Genomic DNA, 24,822 nt, shown 5'->3' with positions numbered 1-24,822 from the left:
CCTTCCCACCCAGGTAGCCAAGGGAAAAGGTATAACTATGAAGAAGTTGACTTTATGTCTGTGACTTTAGACTGTAACAAGCATTGGTTTGAATCCCAGTTCTACCCTGTATAACATTGTGATTTAAAAAGTTACTCCATCTCTCTGAGCCTTACTTGCTTCATCTGTAAAATGAGATAATAGTATGAACCCGTATTAGTTGAGGTAGGACTGACTATGCTGTTGTTATAAACAGCCCAAAATAATGTGTGTTTGATGGCTTAATATAGTAAGCTTGATGGCCTAATATAGTAAAAGTTTATTTCTTTTTTTGAAAACAGGCTTAATTCACTTTATTTTTCTGGTATAAAATTATGTGCTGGCCACAGCTGGAGCCTGGGTCCTCTGCACAGAAACCCTGGCGTGGGTCTTTAAAGATGGTCAGTGAGCTCCCGATAGGGAGACTTGGTGAACAGTCTCTTTCCAGAGGTCGGGGATACAATCTGTAGGTCTTGAAGATGGCATCAAAGGTGACCTTGGTGAAGTTGCCCAGGGTGGCAGTATAGCCCCTGGCAAAGGTATAGTAGTCATTGATAGCGGCCATCATCAGCAGCTTTTTGGGCACAGGGGCTGAGACAATGCCAGTGCCCTGGGGGTGGGGTCACCTTGCAAGGGATGGTGTGGGGTTTGCTGATCTTGTTCAGTAACCTCACACATAGGTGCAACAGAGAGCCAGGTGATGGCCCCACAGATGGCAGTGGCTACCTGCTTGGAGCACTTAACACCCACATCAACATGTGCATTGGAGTCTCCAATGGCCACAAATTCTGGAACTGTGTCCTCTGGCCAGCTCGGGTCTGCTTTTGTCCTGGCATAACCTTCAAAACCTCATCCTTGAGAAATGCCCCCAAGAAAAAGTCAATGATCTCAGATTCCTCAATGAGCAAGGAGAAGAGATAGATAGATCTCCTCCAGGCACTTGACCTTCATGTCCTTGACCAGGAGGCCCAGCTTGGTGATGGGGATCCACTTGTTGTTTTTGGCTTTGAGCCCTGTGACCAGGGCCTTGGCACATCCCCAGCCCTGACCGTGGCCCTGATGTTGCTGTTAGTCCTCCACAGAGACCCCAAGGCCCCTGCGTTCTCCCACAGCACCAATGTCATCTGGCATTCAGTGTTTTCTGGAAGAAGTAAAAGCTTATTTCTTGTTCTGCGTGTGGGTGGAAATAGATGGCTCTCCTGAGCATCTCTGTCTGAACATCTGGGCTCCTTTCACTGGGCACAACTTGGAGTCTTTTGCTAGCAGTTGTATAAATGAAGACAGACCAAAAAAGGACTGTGGGAGGCTGGCAGAGGGCACATAATTTCTGCCTGTATTCCATCTGCCAGAAATGATCAATTCAACTCCAAGGGAGTCTGGGAAATGCTGTGAAACACACATATTTGGTAGAATACCATTGGTTTCAACCACAACCATCTCTCAGGATTGTCGTGAGGACTAAGGAACATGTATTTAGCACCTACAAATATTATTTTTATTCCATTTTACCAAAATTGTCTTGGTTTTTGTTTCTGCTTTAAGAGGACAATGCAAATGAAAGAGTTGTTATAGTTTGAGTTACCACAAATGAAACGTGCACATGAGCTGTCTATTCATTTTCTTTGCTGTGCAGGCTGGTGTTGGAGCTGGTGACTCTGATGGCCAGTTGGGCTTTTCTTTCCACGATGGCTTTGTGGTTCTTCCAGGAGACGTTGTGAGCAATCGCAGTACCATGAAATCTGTTGCACATTAGCATCTCAAGGGCTTCTTGATGCTGTGGATCGGGAACTTCTGGAAGCTACTAGCAGCATGTGCTTTGTTTTCTGGTTGTTCCCATAACTAGTGTTAGCTATCACCATCTGGCCCTTGAATCTTTTCTGTACCCTATTGTTAATGCCTCTGGCTTCTGCCATGTACACTTAATGTCGACAAATCAGTCTTACTGTTGCTGGATGAACTTTCTGGTTCATTTTGGACAACCTTGAACTTCAGGAGGGGTCTGAGGGCAGCAAATAGGAGGTGGCTGCCACTTTTGTAGGCCATGCCCAGGAAGAGGAAGAGAAAGGTGACTTTCTTGTGTGTGGTTTTTTGAATAACCACGGATACAAAATTAATAGACATTCACTATAGAAAAATTATATAGTACTCATAAGACAAAGAATAAAATAAAAATCACCTATAATCATACCACCTAGAAATAAGAGCTATTAAAATATGAGCCTTTTATTTCTGTTACAAAAATAAGATTTTATTGTGCACACCACTTTGAAGGGTTTTTTTTAAACATCATGACATGGCATGACCCACTTGGGGGTCATTTGTCGTTACGTACTCATTTGTCATTACGTACTCTTGAACATCATCAGTTTTAATAACTATGTAGTGGGGAGTGTTACAGATGTGCTATAATATTTTTCAAAAACTTTACCAATTGTTAGACATTCTCACTACCATAATCAACACTATGATAAATATTTTATGCTGAATCTTTGGCTATTTTGTTGGTATCTTGGCATTTTCCACTTCCTTTAGCTCTCTGTGTTGGCACTGAGCATGCATAGCAGAGAACACCTGGCTGATCATGCTGGCCATTTAATCAGCTATGCAGACCAGAACCGGTGGAACAGGTTGGGTTTACTGCCGTAAGAACAAGCCAACACTAGCTTTGACTCTTAAAATTTTCCTGTTCCCTGGAGATTATGCCCCCGGTTCAAACATTCTCTGGCATACACAATGAGGAAAGTGCCTCCTGCATTATCTCATATTCTTAACAGAATACATTGTCATCTTTGTCTGAGTCAAGAGGAGCCCCTGGCAGCATGGGCCATGTTACTATTTATATAACTTCTGTTTTACATGCTAGAGGGTGCCAAATGTATTAAGTCAATGCAAGTAACTTGCAAGATGCATATGGAATCAGGATATATCATGGTTTGAAATGCACTTTTTTTGTACAGTGAATCTTCTTATATTACATAAAATCTACAGATCAGCTTCCAAACAGAATTTTTTAAAATATAGCAAATAAAAGTTTCATAAGAATGATCCCTCTCCTGTTGGATCTTTTCTTATGTTCACCTCTGGTTAAACAAGGCTTGAGCAGGGGTTAGTAGAGTTCTGAAATGATTGTACCATCCCTTATTTTTGAAATGCCCCAGCTTCTTGGTCGCTCACTCAGGATGAAGTCCCTACTCTTTAGCACATATGACTTTCTTGTCCTGCTGAGTCTGGCTCCAAACCTTCCTCTGTAGCTTCACTACTTCCTATCACTCCTTTCTTGCTGATTCACTATGGATATAACACTTCATAATCGGTTAAATACCTCTCTTCTCCTCCCCATAACTTATCTTTTTAGCCACAAGATCCTGTCCCTTTCCTCTGCCTACATCTAAGAACCTAGTAGCTGACACACAGTAGCCAGTCAATAAGTGTCTGTCATTAGTACTAGCTAATACATGATCAGAAGGGCTAGCATTTATCATGTTCTAAGAGCTCTACATGTGTTGTCTCACTCAATCCCTACAACCAGTCCATGAGCTTGGTACTATTCCTATCCCCATTTCATGGATGAAGGAATTAAAGCTCAGAGGTTAAGCAACTTGCCCAGGATTGCAACAGTCAATAGATGGTAAAACTGGGACTTGAACCCAGGCAGTAAGTCTCCAAAATCCTGGCTCTTAGTTTATAATGAATAAAATCCATTGAAGAATAGATGGCATTAACCATGTCATTGGGACAGTGGCCACATGTGGGGAAGTACTCCGGTTTTCTTGACAGGTACACAGGCTCTATAGACTGACTATTTCTTTTTAAATTCTATTTCGCTGCTTAGGAGCTTTGTGAGTTTGGAAAAGTTATTTACATTTTCTAATCTATTTTCCCATTCATAAAATGTAGATAGAAGTGGCTCCTTCCTGATAAGATTACAGCGGACATTAAATGATATATTCCTCCTTGTCTGGCATATCATAAGAGCTCAATAAATACTGTATACACAAAGCTCTTATTACCAGATCATAAGACTTGTACTTTCTGCTATCTTCTGCCCTGGAGTGAATATTTCAAATGCCTTGGAAAACAGAACATTCATTTTCCAATCACCTGCTCTGCATGTGAGTCTGCACATGTGTATTGGTCACACGGGAATATTAAGTGACAAAGTCCCTAGTCCACCTAGAAGGCCTCCTGCAGAGTGTTCTGCACAGCCATTTGTGTTACAGCTTTTCCAAGCAGTGCGAAATGGGGCTTTGCTGTCACTACTGTGTAATGGGTCTTGGAGACTCTGTAGTTCCAATATGCCATGAGACAAAAATTAAGGCCTCTTCTAGCCCTCAGATAGTCATGAGAGCTTGGGGGTAGTGCAAGGATTAGAGGTAGCCCCATCCAGCACCCAGAGAAGAGCTCCCCCTTTACCCATCAGCTGATAAGACACCAGCATGCACCATCCACCCCATAAGCCTGTTTGGGCTCAACATTCCAGACACTAAATTCTCACTGGGTTCTTCTCTCACCAGGAGGGAGACTTGCCCATGACCTCATAATTCCTCTTGTTTTATTTTGAATAGGTCTAGGCAGCTGTGCTCAGAAAATATAGCTCTGACTAGAAGAAATAGGATCTCCTCTCTTTCACCACCAAATCGCCAAGTTGAAATAAAAAGTAAACTGAACTTCAGAAAATGAAAGGGAGACAGCAGCCTGCACCATTCAGAAGGGTGCTGGGAGAAAGAGCGAGGCAGAGTAAACAGCACAAAAGCTTCTCAAAAACGAGGCATCCCAGAGCAATGATGACAACCAGTACCTGCAGAGTCCCACACTGCACAAGCAGGGCACTCAGCTCCTCCCCACAGCACCTAGCTGAATTCAGCTTTGAGAGTTAGTCAGGCTTTATTGGTGAAGAAAGGGTTTGGGGGACATTGTAATCTGCCCAGGATCAAGTGAGTCAGTAGCGGTATGAGGATCAGCAGATTCTTTTGCCTTTTCGAAGGAAGTGGTTGCTGGAAGGGGCTGTGTAGGCTCACAGAATGTTAGTGTTGGAAGGAATCTACCCAGCAGTGCCCCTTCATTTTACCTGGAGAGGGACTAAGGATCAGAGTGAATACATTTTTCCACAGTCACAAAGCTCATTCGGGGCAGAGGGTGACTGCTAGCCCAGTGCTCTATTCTGTCGTCCTCATGATGATACTGCTTGCCTACTGCTGCTGACTCACACATAGCCCTTCCACCCTACCCACTGTTCATGCCTGACGAAGTCATGACTGCCCTGGTGTGCTACGGAGTGGGAAAGAGGATATATGGCAGAGTTTTGTAGGCAATAGCATGATGTCTGTTTTCCTGCATTTTGAAAATCAGTTTTATTTCAGACCCCATAGTGGAGTTAATTTTACACCCAAAGGAGAGACCACAGAGCTCCCAGACCAGGGCGATGCCACCCAGGGAGAAGTGTTAGGCAATCAAGCAAATGGAAGGACCAATGTAGTTGCCAAACACATGATATAGCCATTCTCTTGCTACATGTGCCTAATGATTATTAACATTTTCTTAGCAAGAAAAAAAGAGAGAATTATTATCAGGATGCCTCATAACTTTTACTGAGCACTTACTGTATGCAGGCAGTATTACTTAATCCTCAATAACGCTAGGTAGTTACTGTTATTGCCATTTTAAAGAAGAGAACATTGAAATACAAAAGGTTATATAACTTGCCCAAAGCTTTGTAAACAGTAAATAATCTGACTCTGGAACCTTATACTTCATCATGATTTTGTTAGCTCTCTTGTAAAACTGTATATTTCTTCCTTCCTAGCATGGATTCCATCATTATCATCAAATTCCAATTTCTTTATCAAGTACTAAATTAAAATATTCCTTAAGTATTATTACTGAGCAACACCTGAACCAAATCTGTTTGTAACTGGTGAGACGCCAGTATTCAAATAATTTGCAGTTTTTACAAAATGCTGCTTTGATTTGACACAACTTATTTTCTGTTTGTGCTATAGGGCATGCAACCAATGTTAGCCTGTTGGTGTATTTCCTTTCTTCCATTTTTCTGGACACATGTAGAGGAGGGAAAACTTGCTCTCCTCTTTTCCTAGGTTCAGTGCCAGAGGCTTGGCCATTTAGATTAATAAAGGACAGATTAACAGGAGAATATAAGAGTTTCTTTATGTGCGCAATTTATGTGTGCACTGAAGAACTCATTAATGAGTAACTTAAGGGGTGGCCAAGATTTGGGGCTTATACATCATTTTAACAAAAGATCAGATAAATCTGTAGAGAAGTGCAAAGCAAAGGGGAAGGCGTTTGGGCTCCTGGGGGTGGTGAGTTGTAGGAAGGTGAGTTTATGGGGACACTAACGGGATATAATGGTTGTTTCAGTAAGATTTGTCTGTGCAAACTCGTCTCTGTGCTGCTTTCTGTCTCCTGTGATAAGGGCTGTTTGGCTCCTGGTCCACGAGAGGGGAGGGGAAGCCTTCACAGAGGGAGGACAGAATCCTTCTATCTTGCTGTGGACAGATGGAGGGAGGGCAAAGCACCCTTTGTATGTTTGCTGCTTCTTAATGGTCTTCAGCTCAAAACAACTATTATGCCAAGATGGCATATTTGGGGTGGCATATTTGGGTCCCCTCCACAGGATAAAGGTATATTCAAGTTCTTAACTGCCTCCTCCCACTTTGTTCTATATATATTGTTTGGTGTGATTATGTAGTCATTATAACTACCATTTTTCAAAAATAAATAACATTTCATTGAGTATATCTGTACCATAATTTCCTTGTGATGATAAATAAGTAGGGTATATAAAGCTTTATTATGAGATACTTGGACTATTCCCAAATTTCTCATATTATCAATAAGTGCAGTATACTGCATGTTTATTTACTGGATATATTTTATTCTAGTTTAGCAAAGTTTGAATTATCTTAAGGAGGCTCAAAGCATGGTTTAAATCTTTATGAGTTTAGGTAGAAAAAGTTTAAGGAAATGTGGGTGGGCCATGAGGCACCCAGAAGTCTCAGCAAGTTCAGGGAGCGACATGAAAGGCCTGCATAGATCAGGGGCAGCACAAGGAGCGAGATGCCACACCAAACAAGAGAATGTGTACAAGAGATTTAGGAAGGCTGGAAACATCAGCAGGTCTCAATATTTCATCCAGAAAGATAGTTCTCTTTTCACAGGGCACACCAAGTAGCCATCCCCACAGGAGGCATTTTTCTGAAGATGGGAAGTTCAAATCACAATTCCCAAATCCCTTGAAGCATTCTCAGTTCTTTGCAATAACCAACATGCACAGCACACGTGCCCATACACACAATCCAGAAATGACTGTTTTCCTGCTCATTTGTGTGGCAAGAGTGACAGACCATGGGATTAGGGGTCAGGAAGACTTCAGTTAAGATCTCAGCATCATCCCTTCCCACCAACAAGACTGTTACTTAGCATGATTATTTCTTAGTCTTCTCACATGTGAAATGGAAATTGCATTTAAGGAAGTAATTAAATGGATTATTTTTTAATTTTTAACAATTTTATTTACTTCTTTTTAGAGAAAGGGGAAGTGGGGGAGAAAGAGAGGGAGAGAAACATCGCCCCAACCAGAACCGAACCTGCAACTCAGGCATGTACCCTGACCAGGGATCAAACCAGCGGCCTTTCACTTTGTAGAATGACACTCAACCAACTGGACCATACCATTAAGGGCTTAAATGGATTTCTAAAAATACTTTTAAAACCACTGAATAGTACATAATGTTAGTTATTTAATGTTAGGGCCTGATTATTATATAATCATTACCCATCTTGGGGGCTGAGGATAGATCTGATTATATATAGAATACTTTGAGAGTTTTAAAATGTGAGATATTAATAAATATTTATTACCTCCTGCTGCAGGAGATTCAAAAGAAGGAGTGGTATTTTCCCCTCGGCTTGTCCCAGTGGTGCTCAGAGTCTGAGTTGCATGTTCCCAGAGGCCTGAGCAGCTTTCCTGGTACCAGGCACCCAGAAAAGCTCCCCACTTTGCTTTCTTGTTGCAGAGGTGGGAGCCCATTTAGTTTAATTACTTTTCTACTAGGCCTCTTGTGAATCCCAATTCTGGGAAGTCTTGGCAGTCTCTTTCACCTCCTTGCCCATCCACACACTAAATTTAGTTGCTAAATTCTTTGGTTCTATTCTAGCAAATGAGTGTGTCCTCTCTCATCCTCCTGCTGCTGCCCTAAACTTTCTCTACATTACATTACCTTTTACTTTGTCTGTTGTGGTCATCAATCTGGTCTCCCTGACTCTAGTTTTTCCTCATTTCAACCCATCACTGACAAAGATTTTATATTCCTAAAATAAAGTCACATTTTGCCTGAGAATAATCTGCTGTCTCCAAATTGCTTGATGAATTAAATACAAACTATTCTAACCACATTTTCAAGGCCCTGTACAAAGTGTTCATGTAGCAGAGACTGCTAGTTTGTCCTCTCCCTCCTCCTTAATAATAGACACTCTTTTCCTACTAAAAGTTAGCCAGACATACATATATGGCTGCTCTGAATAAGGACTACATTTCCCAGTGTCCCTTTTAGTTCTATGTGGCCATGTGACTTAATTCTGCCAATGAGGTATAAGAAGTAATTCCTGCAATTTATGGGAAGTACCTTAGGGGAAAGACCTCTATCTTTGCCCCCCCCCCCCCTTTCCTGCAGGCTGGGGTGCAGATGTGGTGGTTGAAACTTGAGTAACCGAGTAGCCCTATGGAACAATAGATGAAACACAGGCTGAGGCTGACAGAGCCCGGTTCCCTGACCCTATGGAGCATGTCAGTCCTGAATTGACTATCTTGGGACTGCTTTTATATAGAAAAGAAATAAACTTCTGTCTTTATTTTTTCGTTTTATTGTACTTTTCTTAATATGGAAAAGAAATAAACTTCTGTCTTTATTGTTTTGTTTTATTATATTTTTCTTAATATGAATTTTAACAGCTTTCCTGAGGTATAATTGATATAAACAAAACTACACATATTTAATATACAAAATTTGATGAGTTTGGACATATGCACACACTCATGAAACCATCATTGTTAAAGCTATGTCCATCATCTTCAAAAGTCTCCTTGTGACTCGTTGTTGTTGTCATTGTTGTTAACATGAGATCTGTCCTCAACAGACTTTTCGTGCACAATATGGCGTTGTTAACTCTACGCACTAAGCTGTGCAGCAGAGCTCTACAATGAACTCACCTGGCATAAGGGAAGCTTTGTGCCAGCTGAACAGCACCCCTCCCCCACCCCCTGGCAATCACCATCCCATTCTTTGTTCTGTGGATTTGGTTGTTTTACATGCCTCATTTAAGTGCAGTCATGTGGTATTTGTCCTTCTGGCTTATAACACGTAGCATGTCCTCCAGGTTTATCTATGTTGTCACATGTGACAAGATTTCTTCCTTTTTAAAAAAGGCTGAATAATATTCCATTGAGTGCATATACCATTTTTCTTAATCCATTCATCTGTTAAGGATATTTGGGTCACTTTCATATCATGTGAGTAGTGCTTCAGTGAATGTGGGAGTACAGATCTCTTCAAGACCCCGATTTCAGTTCTTTTACACAGATATCATTAGTGGGGTTGCTCTCAAAATGTGCCTTTTTAAGGACAGACTTATTGAGATATAATTCACATACCACAAATTTCACCTTTTAAAACTGCCATCTTACAGATTTGTCACCAATCCTTTGGACCCATAACTTTTTTATTTATTACAGTTTATTTATTACCTTATAATTCTTCTATACTTCTCACATCTCCTCTACTTATATCCTATAGTACCTAGCATTTTAAAAAGCTCAATTGTTTATTTGTAACTTAAGACATGGTGTGCTTATTATATTTGTAAACATAAAAATATTGGTTAAGTTCAAATTCCAAGATGAACAAAAATCAAACAGTATATTTGAGAAACCTCTGCATACTTTGACTTGTTATTGGAGAATGGATTTCTATTCAAGGCAACACAGAGAATTTAAAGAAGTTTAGCGGCATTAACAATAGAATTGAAAACAGGATCTGAATTAATAAAATTGCCAATTTTTCTTTTATTATGCATATTCTTGTCAGGGTCCTGCACAGAAAACAATGGGGAATCCCTAATGGTTAATCAATATTAGTACTTTCATTTTACAAATGAGAAAACTAAAGCCAAAAATAAAAAAGTATTATTTCAGGAAATGGTAACTCATTCTCTGATACAGCAGAAAGATTTCAATCATAACCAGTTTCCTTCAGCTATGAGGATTTACTTCTTCTACATTAATCAGCACTTCTCAATTGTGATCTGTAGAAGACTACAGATGCTGGCTTAACATAGGGTGGGGATTCTGGGGCCTCACCCTATGCCTGTGAATTAGAGTCTCTGGGGATAGGGCTCTGGAATCTGCATTTTTAATGAACTCCTCAGATTTTTATGCATATTAAAGTTTGAGAACCTCCACTGTCCATAATTAATGATACACAAAATCAGAGGATCTCAGTCCTGGCTAAACACCAGAAGCCCCCCATTGTGAGAGGTTCTGAGGCAGACAGCTTTGAAGACTACTGCATTCTACTCTCACTTAACCGAGTCTCAACTTTCCAGAGGTTTGGAATACATTTGACCCATGAACAACACAGGTTTGAACTGCTTGGGTCCAGTTATATGTACATTTTCTCAATAAATATACAGTCAGGTCTCCATATCCATGGAGTTTCACATCTGAGGATTTAACCAACCACGGATCAAAAACAACAAATATTTTCAATCTACAGTTAGGAACCCTCAAATGTGGATGGTCAACTGTGTGCATTTTTCTCTGCTGTTTTACATGAAGGACTCAATCATCTGCAGATTTTGGTATGGGGAAGAGCCAATCCCCCTGAAGAATCCATGGGGAGACTGAAGCTTTTGGGCAGTCAAAAGTTATACTGGAATTGCTGACTGCGAGGGGGTAGGTGCCTATAACCATTGTTCAAGAGCCAACTGTCATTGTTTAGTGAGCTATGTGTCTGGGTGAAAAATTAATAAAACATTTTTCTAAGGATCTAAAAGATTACATAAGGCATTGAATTAAATGTGGAAATAGATAAGATTTTTTATGTTCCTCACGCTAAGCCATCTCAGCCACAGAAGAAAGTTGGAATACTGTATTTTAGAAAGATTTTCAATAGGATTGTGTCAATTTGCCAAAAGACCAGTAGAAAAAAATTGTTAATAAAGAAAAACTACAATCAGACAAGAAAAGGAAATAAAAGACATCCAAATTGGAAAGGAGGAAACAAAACTGTCATTGTTTGCAGATGACATGATAGTGTACATCGAAAATCCTATAGACTCCACCAAAAAACTGCTCGACCTAATAAACAAATTTGGCAAAACAGCAGGATAAAAAGTCAATATCCAGAAATCAAAGGTATTTTTGTATACCAGCAATGAAACAGCAGAAGCAGAAATCAAGAAAAAAATCCTGTTTGATATAGCAATAAGAAAAATAAAATACCTAGGAATAAACCTAAGCAAGGAGATAAAAGACCTGCATGCAGAAAACAATATAACACTGAAGAAAGAAATCAAGGAAGACACAAACAAATGGAAACATATACTGTGTTCATGGATCGGAAGAATTAATATAATCAAAATGTCCATACTACCAAAAGCAATTTACACATTCAATGCAATACCTATTAAAGTACCAATGGCATATTTCACAGACATAGAACAAACACTTCAAAAATTTATGTGGAACCATAAACAATCCTGAATAGCTGTTGCAATTTTGAGAAAGAAGAGCAAAGTAGGAGGGATCACAATACCTGATACCAAAATGTATTACAAGGCCATTGTAATCAAAATATCCTAATACTGGCATAAAAAGAGGGACATGGACCTGTGGAACAGAACAGAGAGCCCAGAAACAAACCCAAGTCTCTATGGTCAATTAATATTTGACAAAGGAGGCAGCAACATAAAATGGAGTAAAAATAGCCTCTTCAACAAATGGTGTTGGGAAAACTGGACAGCTATGTGCAAAAAAATGAAACTCAAGCACCAACTTACACCATACACAAAAATAAATTCAAGGTGGATAAAGGATTTAAATATAAGCCATGACACCATTAAAGTCCTAGAGGAAAACATAGGCAGGAAAATCTCAGATATTTTACGCAGCAACATTTTTACTGATATGTCCCCTAGAGCAAGGGACATAAAGGAAAGAATAAACAAATGGAATCTCATCAAAATAAAAAGCTTCTGCACAGCTAAAGAAAACAGTGTTAAAATAAAAAGAGAACCAACTCTATGGGAAAATATATTTGCCAATGATACCTCAGACAAGGGTTTAATCTCCAAAATATATAAAGAACTTACACAACTTCATTCTAAGAAGACAAGCAGCCCAATTAAAAAATGGGCAAAGGTCTTGAACAGACACTTCTCCAAGAAGGACATACAGAGGATTCAGAGACACATGAAAAGATGCTCAGTATTGCTAGCTATCAGAGAGATGAAAATTAAAACCACAATGAGATACCACTTCACACCAGTCAGAATGGCCATCATAAACAAAGCACCAAACAACAAGTGTTGGAGAGGTTGTGGAGAAAAGGGAACCCTAGTGCACTATTGGTGGGACTGCAGACTGGTATAATCACTATGGAAAACAGTTTGGAATTTTCTCAGAAAACTAAAAATGGATCTGCCTTTTGACCCAGCAATTCCACTGCTAGGATTATATCCTAAGAGCCCTGAAACACCGATCCAAAAGAACCTATGCACCCCAATGTTCATAGCAGCACAATTTATAATAGCCATGTGTTGGAAGCAAGCTAGGTGCCCATCAGTGAATGAGTGGATCAAAAACTATGGTACATTTACACAACGGAATTCTATGCAGCAGAAAGAAAGAAAGAGCTCCTACCCTTATTGACAGCATGGATGGAACTGAAAAGCATTATGCTAAGTGAAATAAGCCAGACAGTGAAAGACAAATACCATATGATTTCACCTTTAACAGGAGCCTAAACAACAAAACAAACAAACAAGCAAAATATAACCAAAGACACTGAAATAGGGGACAGGCTGACAGTGACAGTGACCAGAGGGGAGAGGGGAGGGAATTTCAGGGGAAAAGGGGAAGGGGTTTACAGGAACAAGTATAAAGGACACATGGACAAAAACTGGGTGGGGGGGATGGAAATGGGAGGGAGGTGGGGAGCATTGAGGGGTGGGCTGGGATGGGAGTAAAAAACAGAAAAGTGTACTCAAACAACAATTAAAATTCAAAAAAGGAGAGAAAACAACAACAACAACAATAATAATAATAAAAGAAAAACTAAACTTCTTAGCCCTATTGTAGGAGAACACATCACCTTGCCATCCTGGTAGTGTCTCAAAAGGGGTAAGTTGCAGGAGGATATTCAGAGGATCTTAGGGCCTGGGATGAATGACTTGGCAGGCAAGGCTTGGGTGAGGCAGAGTTTACAACACAATAGCTGTGGCTGGTTAGGCGGGGAGGAGAGGGTCTTAAAGCTAGTCTTGATGGCAAGCTGTGACTCTCCTCCTTGACAAGTCTTTTTAACTTGTGCTTAGTTTACCCTCAAGGAGCAAGTATTTCCTGGAGCAAGCCTGGTCCCAGGATGGTTAAACACAGGAGAACAGTATCTTTGTTTCCATTCTAACTGAAATGAAAATATGTGCATGAATCTCACTTATCCATAAAAATCCACTTTCCAGAATTTTACATCTGTAAGCACATCAGTAGCAATCAATCAATGAACATTTGTATTTTATTTAACAGTTTACAGAAAGCATTCACACACGTTGTGTCTTTTGATACCCCCATTTTTACAGATGAGGAAATGAAAACTCAGGGAAGTAATACAATTTGCCCTAAAAGAAAAGTACTTTAGCTAGGAATTAAACCTTGGCATTCAGACTCCAAAGTCTACACTCTTAAATAACACCACAAACAGGTTTTATTATGTTAGAAAGAAAGAGAGAGGAAGAAAGAAAAAGTGGAGGAAAATGTGGGGATGGCCCTTGAAGGGAGTTTAATGTAATCTGGTTTTACAGGAATAGTTAAGAGCAAACTTACAGCCCTGGCCAGAGTGGGCACCCTGGGCGTATGGAAGGCAGCCCATGGATGTTTCTCTCACACATCAACATTTCTCTCCCTCTCTTTCTCTCTACCTTCTCCTCTTTCTAAAATCAATCAACCAATAAATAAAATTAAAAAAATAAATGACTCAAAAAAGAGCAAAATTACAGAGAGGGAGCCAAAACAGGTCAATAGTAGAGCAGTCATTAGCAAAGTATAAATCAGCTGAGATGGAAGAAATAAACTATGGCTTCCTGCATGCAAAAATCACCGTGAAGCACTCTTGTCTTGGTTGCTATTAAGTCCTTAATGCAGGCAACCTACAAGCAAATTCTGTGGGTTCCAAAATATAAACTCTTACGAAGTTAAATGGTTTTCAAGTACACAAAGACCGCCCCCCTCCTCACCCCACCCTACCCCTCAGCCCAACCAGGAAGTTATAAAACTTTTCAAGTGAAGACTTACTGGTGGGGCTTAATGAACTGTGTCATGTCTATTAATGACGTGAAATACACCACATTTCCAAATGTCCCTTTAAATTGCAAATTTGTCTAAATGGGTCTTTTTGGATAAACAAATGCCATAACTCCTTCTGAACTAGAAAATCATATTCTATGATAATCTGGAAAAATAATCACAAAGTCAGATAAGTGAATATATCAAGGATATCATGGATATAACAGATATAATTAACTAACTCTTGGAAACTGAATGTCCAAATGAATTAGGTAAGTATCCACTCCTGCTTGAAAATGAAAAAAAAATCAATTGTCCCACCTGCCTTTCTCAAGTGGGGCATCATAGTGTAAATTAGAGGCTCTCAGCCCTTGCTGTACAATCACCTGATGTACAAGCCTCACCCCCCACCTCCACCATATCAGGTAGGATTTTTAAACTTCCCAGGTACCACAAAGTGGGGCTGGAATTTAGGAACTGTGCTCTAAACCAGTCGTCCTCAAAATGTGGAGCCAGACCAACAACATCACCATCACCTGGGATTTAATGAGTAGGTGCTCATTAAATATTTATCATTAACATATGCATCACTCAATTATATAAATACTCATAGTATATGAAGGAAAGTAGAACATGGGAAGAAGCTTTAAAAGGATAAAACGAAACAGGTGAATATAATTTTAATAAAATGGGGCATCTACCCTGATGTGAAGGAGTGGCACATGGTCAGAATGCTTCTGGTTTCTATGAGGCCATACTCTCACCACCACCCATTTTCCCCCCACCATTCCCAGCTCCCCTTTCCAGTTTTCTTTGCCAGATGCTTCCTTTCTCATTCGCTCACCAGGATGTGTTGTGGGTCCTCAGTAGTTGTTTCCAGCCCCCATTCTCTTCTCACATTGCATTTGCTTCCCAGGCAGCTTCACCAGTACCATTTACTGTCTAATACCCACACCACCTTCTAGTTAGCACCCTCAGCCTAGTCCTCTCTTCTGAGCTCCAGACCCACACACCCAACATACCCCTGCCTGCTCACCACCTCTCCCTGCATGTCCCAAATGCAGCAGGTCCAAAATTAAGCAAAATGGTGCTTCCCCATCCCACATATTTACCTATTTTCCATTGTTCTCTTTCTCAGCAAGGGACACTACCTTCTGCTTAGTTACTCATGCTAGTTATAATCTTGGCAAAAGAAATGAAGAAACTAAAAGCTGTCTTAGGGTGGTGGTGCTATTATTTTAAGATGTAACAATGTTTTTATGACATTTTGTTTGTGTACATTAGTCAAACAATTATGAAAGAAGAGGGGGAAAAATCCTGATCCCAACATAGGCTCCGATATCAGTCATTTGCACATTAGTGTAGCTGAGTATAAGGAATGTCACTAATGTTGAGGAATATTAACAAACTAAGTGGCAGAGTCAGTGCCAGAGAAACCTAATACCTTTCATAATCATGTCTAATGTGTGAGGAGCATTGAAATAATCCTATCTGGGAAAAAAATTTGGAATCAGGCCTTTCTTAGGAGCAGACAAGATCTTCTCAGAGAGAGATGTTTGTGAGTGGCTGGACGCTGGCATGATGGGCTTCGTGTCCTTCCCATTGCCTCCAGGGTCAGTGTCTTTGCTCATTCTGTGTCCCCGTAGCCCATGGTAGTTTCTGTCTGCTGGGAATGCAGCCCCACTGGACGTAAAATTAGGAAACCTGGCTCTCAGACAATAATTTGTTTATGTCAGGCCTGTGCAATGGAGAGGCCTCCATTTTGTGCACTGCTGGGGTGATGGGAGGTGGAAGGAATGGGAAGAAGGTGGGGAAGGAAATGCGATGTTTGAACTGAAAGCCTCTTGGTGAGACTGTCCCTTCGTCTTGCCTGGCTGCCTTGGTGCAATGCTACTGGGAAACCATTGCTCATTTAAAAAATTTTGGATTTTGTAAGTTGTCCTAATTGTGGCAAGAAAAACAACAACAACAACAATAAAATAAAACTTTGCATCTCACTAAAAAGACTAGAATTAGACCAAAAGAAGAAGAGTTTTGAAGGGGCATGGGAAGGGAAGTGGGGATTCTTTCTATGCTTGAAATTAAACCTCCAGCACAGTGTTGTCCATTTTAAATACACATATGTAATTTTAAATTTTCTAGTAGTCTCATTTAAAAGGATAAAAAAGAAACAAGTGAAACAACTTTTAATAATACACTTATTCAAAAATACGATTATTTCAACATGCAGTCAATACAACAAAATCATCGGGATACATGCCATTTCTGTGTGTCCTGAGCCTTTGAAACACAATGTGCATGGTATTTTTCCAGCACATGTTGGTTGGGAGCAGCCACATTTCAAGTGCCTGATGTGCCAGTGGCAACTGTGTTAGACAGCATGGCTCTCGCTCACATCTTTCATCACCAAAGGGAAGCAAAGGGTTGTGATGGTAATCTGCAAGCCTCAGTTAAAAACTGGCTTATCTGAAGCATTCAAAAACAAAGCAAGTAAGTTTAGCACCAAGAATTGCTTGATTTACCTGAGAAAACTCTGGGCCTGCTGGACAGGGGCCTTGGGGACTTCTGAATGAAAACGGGCTTTCTGCCAGAAAGACCAGCTCCCATTAGCTGAGTCCTGGGCATTGTTCTTTCCCTAGGCATCTAGTGTTTTTCCTCACTAAACAAATTAAGACTTTAATTTTCTCACTTTTCAGTGTGTCCTATGTAGCAACTAAGATATATTTATAAGCCTCGAAATTTCTGGAACTCAGATGGAATTTCATCAGTGATGTGATGATGAGCAAAGCAGAGTGGTCTCCATCCACTCTCTGGAGTAGAAGGATCTAAACCCATTACACCCAATAGCTATATTAATGGAACAAGCACGCATTCAAATAATGTTTTCCTTTGCTTCCCATTACATTAGGTTTTGGGGATCCCAACTGCATGATATAGAAGACAATTCATTCTCACTCTGCATAGGGCTGTTTTGGTTGGTAAATACCCAATTTTATCTGAGCCTGCTTCATTCCAGGAGCTAGAGCTTGTTGCTCCTAAGAGAGACATGGCTGGAGGCAGGAGGGTGAAGATTACTCCCACTCTAGCCCAGCTGGCTCCTCCTGTTTCCAAGTTCTAAGATTATATTTGCATCCTGTGCTGAGCCATCTTCCCTGCTATTCACAAAGAGGACCAAGAGGCGTTCACAAAAGCTAAAATGCACGCGGAAACCCCATGTTTGACTTTCAGAAGGTTAGAAATGTCGTTTTTTCTGTCTGTATGAAGGACGGTACCTTGAAATTTTCCAGTCTGGGCCAACTCTGCTGACAGACGACCTGCTCGTTGTCAAATCGCCAGCTCAGGCTAAGGCCGTGACTGCACCTGGTCTGTCTGACTCCCTGCAGTCCTCTCTAACATGCTGCTCACACTTCTAAAAAGGTGGCATTTTAGCAGTCTGTTTATAAAACTGCCAAAAGAACAGTTGTCATGAGGTGCAAACAAAAGAGGCGCTGCGGAGGAATGTTTGTCACCAGGTTTGTCGGAACCGGGAACTTGCCTCCCAGGTCTCTGATTTGTTATCCTGTACAGCCCCCAAGTATCAGAAGAGCACGTTTTGGGGGAACGCGGGCCCTGGAAGGCTGACACAGGGTGAGTCAAACCTCAGGCTGCTGATTCTAGGATGATTGTGCGTGTCAAAACCTGCCACGCTATGTCCGAGGGGTTATTAAAAGAATATGCTGAGGGAAAATTTTCTGATTATAGCAGGAGACAAGAATCCAAGACGTTGAGGAACTGCCGAGTTAAAATGCCGGTGACTGATGGTTGCCCCTAGCATTATATTAAATTTTGACAGGCCACCCATGACTGGAAAACAAATAGAGACTTCCTTCGACAAGAGGGGGATAAATCAATGGTTCTCCAGGAGCAGCGACCGCTGAAGCATGGACTTAGGAGTATTATGCAGTTTTCACCAGTGGCTTATCCAGCTTTCTGTCTGCCCACTTGATTTTTTAACCTCTTTGGGGAAATCCCAGAGTCAGAAGTTAATGTCCTGAATAGAAGCTACCAGCAGATGTTACTCATTAACTAAGAAAGCCTCAAAATAACCAGCTGGATCTGGCTGCAGCCATTGGTGCCAGACCAATGTGGATCTTGTCTCGTTCCTCCAGGGGTCACGGACCGAGCTGTTCAGGACATGCCTGGGAATCTAGGGTCATAAATGCTGATGGATCGATCACCTAGTCCTGTTACAGTGTTCAAGCTCAGAAAGGTGTCGCGTTAAAAGGGTGTCCTGAGTGGGGACCACAGGACCCCAACACTAACCTCAATCAGGTGTTTGCGGCCAAGGGGCCCGTCCACTGCTGGGCCTCTGCTGGACTGCATGCTATCCAGCTGCTCTCTGTCCTTCCCTGTCCCCTTCCTCCTCCCCTCTCTCCTCGTTCTGTCAACCAACAAATGGAAATGGAGATTTAAGGAGTAGGGGGCAGAGATGGCAGTCAGACAAATTGTATGGTATCCTAGGAAAGGAGAGAGACAAACACTTAGCCCCTGACAATTAAAAGCTCCTCAGAGAGCCACTTTTCTGGCTGGGGCAGGAGGTGGGTGAGGGACTGAAAGGAAGTCCCACATCAACGTATTTGTTCACATGGCTGTTTCTTTCCTAGACTATGGTTGTCTTCGGAGGCAAGGTCTATGTCTCAAGGTCTTCTTTTAACACAGCATGTATGTTTTTCCTGATTATGAAAGAACTACATGCTCATTATAGAAAAATTCAAATATATAAAAAGAATTTTTATACAGCTTTCAGAATAGTATTGGAACGTAACAGGCACTCAATAAAATTGTGCGGAGAGGGAGGAAGGAAGGAATAAAAAAGAAGTCAAGAATACTGGTAACTGACATCAGTCTCATTAAAATGTGCCAAACTGCGATGGCCATAGGAAGCGGTAGGCCGGGAGGGCTGAAGCTGCAGACCCACTCAGCTTGGGGCTCACCAGTTGGTCTGGAGATAAAAAGTGAATTCACCAGATAAGCAGGAACTGAAATAGCCTGGAGAAACCTTGGAAACAATTTAAAACTTACTATGGTGATTTTATTTCTATTATAAAAAGTAGTATATGTTTATTAGAGACAAATTGGAAACAATGAATCTCCTGAGGTCCCAGCCCTGCTGATAATTTGGCATAGTCCCAAGCACATTTTCTGGACCTATGTTTGTTTTTTTTTTTTTTTTTTTTGCTCTTTTCCATCATTGGGATGAAACCTACGTGGTGGGTCTAGCTAGATTTGAAAAGGACCAACTCGAAGGTTATGGCATTATATACAGTGCCAGAATGCATCGCACCCAGCATAGGCAAGCACTGGTCCATGCAAACTTGGAGTCAGTAATAAAAATTTGTACGGGTGTCCTGGGTCAACATGCAAAATGAATGGTTTACCATGGGTTGTGATGGAAAGGGTTCAAGGATACTGTAGAACAACTCATTCTGCTTGTTCCATTGACCAATTTAATAGAAAAATGGTTGTATGCCATTGCATATTCATGGAATGTCATTGTAAATTAGCAGTTTAATTTACCATCACATGGATGTACTATAATTTACCTAACTTTTCTCCTACTGCTAGGCATTTCAGTCACTTTATTATTATAAATAATATGAAACTTTTAAAAACTTTGCATAATTTTTCTACTTTTAAGAGTTGATTTCCAAAAGGGAAATGATTATAATTAAGTGATATGAAAATTTACATGTGTAGCAGAGATGAAACTTAATAAACTACATAACTCAGAAATGTAATTTATAAATTACTTTCTATAATTGAACTCAACTAGCCTCCACTTCTCTGTTTCTACTCATACATAGAAAACTTGATTACATCATTTCAAGGTAAGTTAGTCTCTCTAGTTTAAAATTCCATTTGTCTTTAGTAACCACTCCACCAGTTCATGATATTTGTTTCTTCCTGTCACTCTCACTTAGCAGCATCTGAGTGCAGGTGAACTTCCCAGGGAGGTGCAAATTTAGTCCACAGTTATCTGTTGACCTAGCTGCCCACTGAGGTATAAATGCTGCTACCAGCTCTTGGGCATCACTCTGTTTCAGCTACACCCACTGCCCATGACCTTGGGCAGTTGTCCACACACTTTGCCTCCTCCTAGCCCAACCAGGAAGTCTCTGCCAGTCTGCTGTCTTTGTCTGCACTGTTGTCCCCCTCCCCGAAGCTCAGAAACTTTTAACTTTTCTCCAAACCATCCAGGATGCTCAAGATGCTGTGAAACTACCATAGGTCCATCTGCCTCAACACCTCGCAGCCACTTCTACTCCAACATTCACATACCATGTTGTAGGCACAGAACCTCCTGCAAGCCAGGCAATGGTATCTGCTGCTCTGGCATCTTTCTAAATTTATCTGGCCGTGGGCTGGGTGTGTGTGAGGGGGGAAGGGGGTAGATTTCCATTATCCCAGCTTGTCCAGCCAAAGAGTATGCAGCTTGGATCTCCCTTCAAGAAAGAAACTTGCCATTCAGATGCAAGAATGCAATTAGCTAACAGGTCCAGCCATGTGCTCCCTCAGGCTTTTTCTCAGCCTTTGAGCTGAGGCCACACTCTTCCTAGCAGGGCCAAGCCAGTAACTGCACAGCACCATGGGTTACACAGGCCTTGCCTTCTCTGCACAATGCAGGACTCCTCTAAAGGGCAACCTTTGCTCCAGAACTCCCCTAGGGCTGGCAGAGACTTTCCCTGTGCCCAATCCTCCCTCTTTGTTCATCATGGGGCATTCCTTCTCCTCAGCCTGCTGCGTCCTACCCCCGCCCCCTCCCCGTGCTTCTAACTTCATCCCAAGGGCCCACAACATTTGGCCCCAGCCCCCTCTTCTTTCCAGGAACCATCAGCATCTCAGCCCTGCCCACTTCCCTTCAGTTCTCCCTTTCTCATCACTGGTTACTTCTATTTCCCTTTGGTGAGAAATGGACTTGGCGTTATCTTCCCTTTCTCTGTCATCTCACATGGAATCCTCAGTACCACTGATCCTATTTCACCGATGCAAAGAGTTACCCTCAATGTCACTAAGGTACTATATATATATCATTTCTGAAGACCAAGTACAGATGAAGTACAGAGGTCTCTGCTGGAAGGAAGGGGCTATGATATTTTTCTTTCTTTTTTAAATTTTGCCTGCATTTGCTTACCCTTAGTGGCCATTGGTACATAACTTAACTGACTGTTGACTGTTATACTAAGAAAAAATTAATTTCTTAAACTTCATAGAGGCAGGAGAGATTTTGATTGAATATTCCTTCAGGATAGCTCAGAACTTACTAGTTATTAAAGGTCTCCAGGGACTGCTAATCACCATATCATAACTTTGATTTTAAAAATCCGGGAGATGTACTTTAGAAATGACATAGAGAATTAGTTTAATCTGTGTTTGAATTAATGAATGAATGAATTATAGTATATAAGAAATTTACTAGCCAAGAAAAAAAACCCTTAAAGGTATTCATTCATCTTGCTTGGTATCTCTGACTTCTACTCCTGTAAGGTGAGAGTTCTAGTGATGGACTGAGATACGCTAGTATTAAATGAAACCCCAAGGAATTGATGGAAACTGGTGCTTCTTTGGAGATTACCTATCAGTTGTGGAGGACACAGGAAGAAAACAAAGCAAACAGTCGTGGGCTGGAAGTTGGGGTTGGCATTCCACTTGTGGAAGCCCATGTCAATGAGTCCGGGCTCTGCATAAATCAGCTGCTTAGGATTTAAGTAGCTCTAAGCTGGTGATGTGCATTTAGGACAGTGCTTCTCAAAACTTAATGTGCATATAAATCAAAGAGCATCTGCTTAAAATGCAGATTTCGATTCAGGAGTTCTGGGTGGGACCTGAGACTACATTTTTAACAAACTCCTAGGTGACACTATGGATGCTGCTAATCAGCAGGTCGCGCTTTGAGTCCCAGTGAACTCGGAGACGCTCAGAGAGCTCCATGCTTAATGCCAGAGGGGAAGCACAGACACTATTTCAAGAACTTATTCTCCCCCCTTTCCTAGTCCATGCTTTCAAAGATGCCTGCAGAAATTCAAGGGCAGCTAGAAGGTGCACTTTGGATTTTCTTATTGAGAAAAGTTATGAAGAACATAAGCTAATCATAGCCCACTGCAGCTTTGCTGATCCATCATCTCTTCCAACCTAAGAAAACTATTTCCCAAGTGAAGGCTGTGTGCCACTAAGATGATTTCATTTGATGGATACACGTAGTGTTAAATGACCTTGAATCAATAAGGATATTACTCCCTGATTATATCAAGGAGGAAGTCTCTGTTGGGTGCTAGTTTGCCTTTGAACACTTTCTTCTTTCCCTGTATTAGGATGTAATTAGTTGCTAGCAACAGAAAGCCCAACTCAAAATGTTCTCAGTGATTAATGGAAAACAGCCTGTATGGCAGGAGAGTGGAGTTCTGGCGGCCTGCCCTGCTGGCTTGGGGGCCCCTAGGATGCTGGCCTTGAACTTGGGCTGGAAGTGGCTCTTTTGATGGCTAGGACATCTCCAGGTCCTGCATTTGCACCCAGCATTGGTCCCAGTCAACATCCAGAGGAAAAGATGCATTCTCTCCCAGGAGTTTCCAAAAGAGAGAAAATCTTTCTTTCCCAAAAGCCTCCAGGAAATTTCTCTCATTTTTATCAGCACATGTTGGCTCACGTGGCCTTTTCTGAAAATCACAATAGCCTAGAGCATCCCTAAACATTAGATCTGGCTCCCTGGCACGGGGATGTGTGCTGGGTGGTTACAGGAAAGACTCTCTTCACTCCCTTGTTAACAAAAAGAGAGCAGGTCTCTGGTTAGAGGCCTTTGGGCAAATAACTGTGCCTGACTTGATTTGAATAATATGAGAGGTATTTGTTTTTGCTTATTTTTTCTCAGTTGCCTTCTCTTGATGGTAAATGGTACTAATTTTCTATTCACCATTGTAATAAGAAATTTTGTTTTTAATTACTTATATTTAAGTTTAAAATTTAATTTAGAGGAAAAAATTAGGAAGACTGGGATACACGATACACAAATGTGCCAAAAATTAGGAAGGTGATGAGAAAATGAGAAGTTTGAGGATATCATAAATCTATTACTTCGTGGCTAACAGGTATTTGTGCCTTCTAAATACAGACGGTTAGATCTGAAAAACATCATCAGCGACAACAGAAATTGATTTCTCACAGTTCTGAAGACTGGAAGTTCAAGAGCAGATGCCAGCATGGCCGGGTGAGGGTCTTTTCCAGGCTGCAGAATTCTGTTGTGTCCTGACTTGCTGGCAGGGGGAAGGGCCCCCTCTTGGGCCTCTCTTATAAGGGCATTAATCTCAGTCATGAGAGTCTCTGCTTCCATGACCTAATGGCCTCCCAGAGGCCCACCTTCTCACGCCATCACATTCAGCATTAGGATTCCAATGTATGAATTAGGACACAGACATTTAGACCATAGCGCTGAATTAGAATCACATGGGGGTTCTGATAAAGCAAATGCTAGGGCCCTACCCCCGTAAGATTACAGTCTTTTGTGGAGTCTGGGTATCCATGTTTTTAAAAAACTTCACAGACTATTCTAGTGTACAGCTAAAGTGAGAACAGCTGCTGAGAATTTTGGAGAATCCTTTTGAAATTGAAATTTTACAGCAAGATGTTTGGTTTGACCCCATTGCCAGGCTGTCTCTTTCCCAGAAATGTCTTGTGTCATGTTTGCATCCACTATGGATGCAGTCAGGAACATAAAGATGTGCACCGTTGGCCAGAGAGCAAAGGGGCAAGAGCGTTGTTAGAGGTGAACGCAACACATTTTGAAAATACTGCTTCTCAAGTAGTGTTCTCACAACAAACTTGCAAAGATGCTTATTGTTATATTACGATGTCTCCAATGTGTACTTTAGGGAAAAAAGACATATATTAGAGATGGGAGTATTTGAAAACTATTTTTAAAAAATCAATGTCCCTTCTGAAATTATATTCTTGGTAATAAAAAAATATTAACCTAAGGATATTCAGCTTCAAACTGCAATGTTCATCTGCTCCAGATTTTAGCTAGGTGTTTGAAGATGAGCACAGTTGCTGAGAGACCACAGTTATTACAGTTTCAACATGTAATCATTGTCAAATTTATTTGAAATGTCATACATGGGCGCTTTTCCACTGCTTGTGGCATTTACAAAATTAGGTTCCTCGCTCTTCACTAGTCAATAGTAAGATCAGTGTAATTTAAGAGG

The 24,822-nt window shown here is 41.1% G+C and overlaps 1 pseudogene; it reads right to left on the bottom strand.

The window, feature by feature from the left end:
- Positions 1-326: 326 nt before the first annotated feature.
- The window catches only part of LOC114488123, a 112,638-nt pseudogene continuing 88,142 nt past the window's right edge, over positions 327-24,822 (bottom strand).

This window comes from Phyllostomus discolor, chromosome 2, assembly GCF_004126475.2.
Source record: "Phyllostomus discolor isolate MPI-MPIP mPhyDis1 chromosome 2, mPhyDis1.pri.v3, whole genome shotgun sequence".
Classification (NCBI taxonomy): domain Eukaryota; kingdom Metazoa; phylum Chordata; class Mammalia; order Chiroptera; family Phyllostomidae; genus Phyllostomus; species Phyllostomus discolor.
The sequence above is the reverse complement of the archived record's forward strand: the minus strand, read 5'-3'. Positions and strand labels throughout refer to the sequence as shown.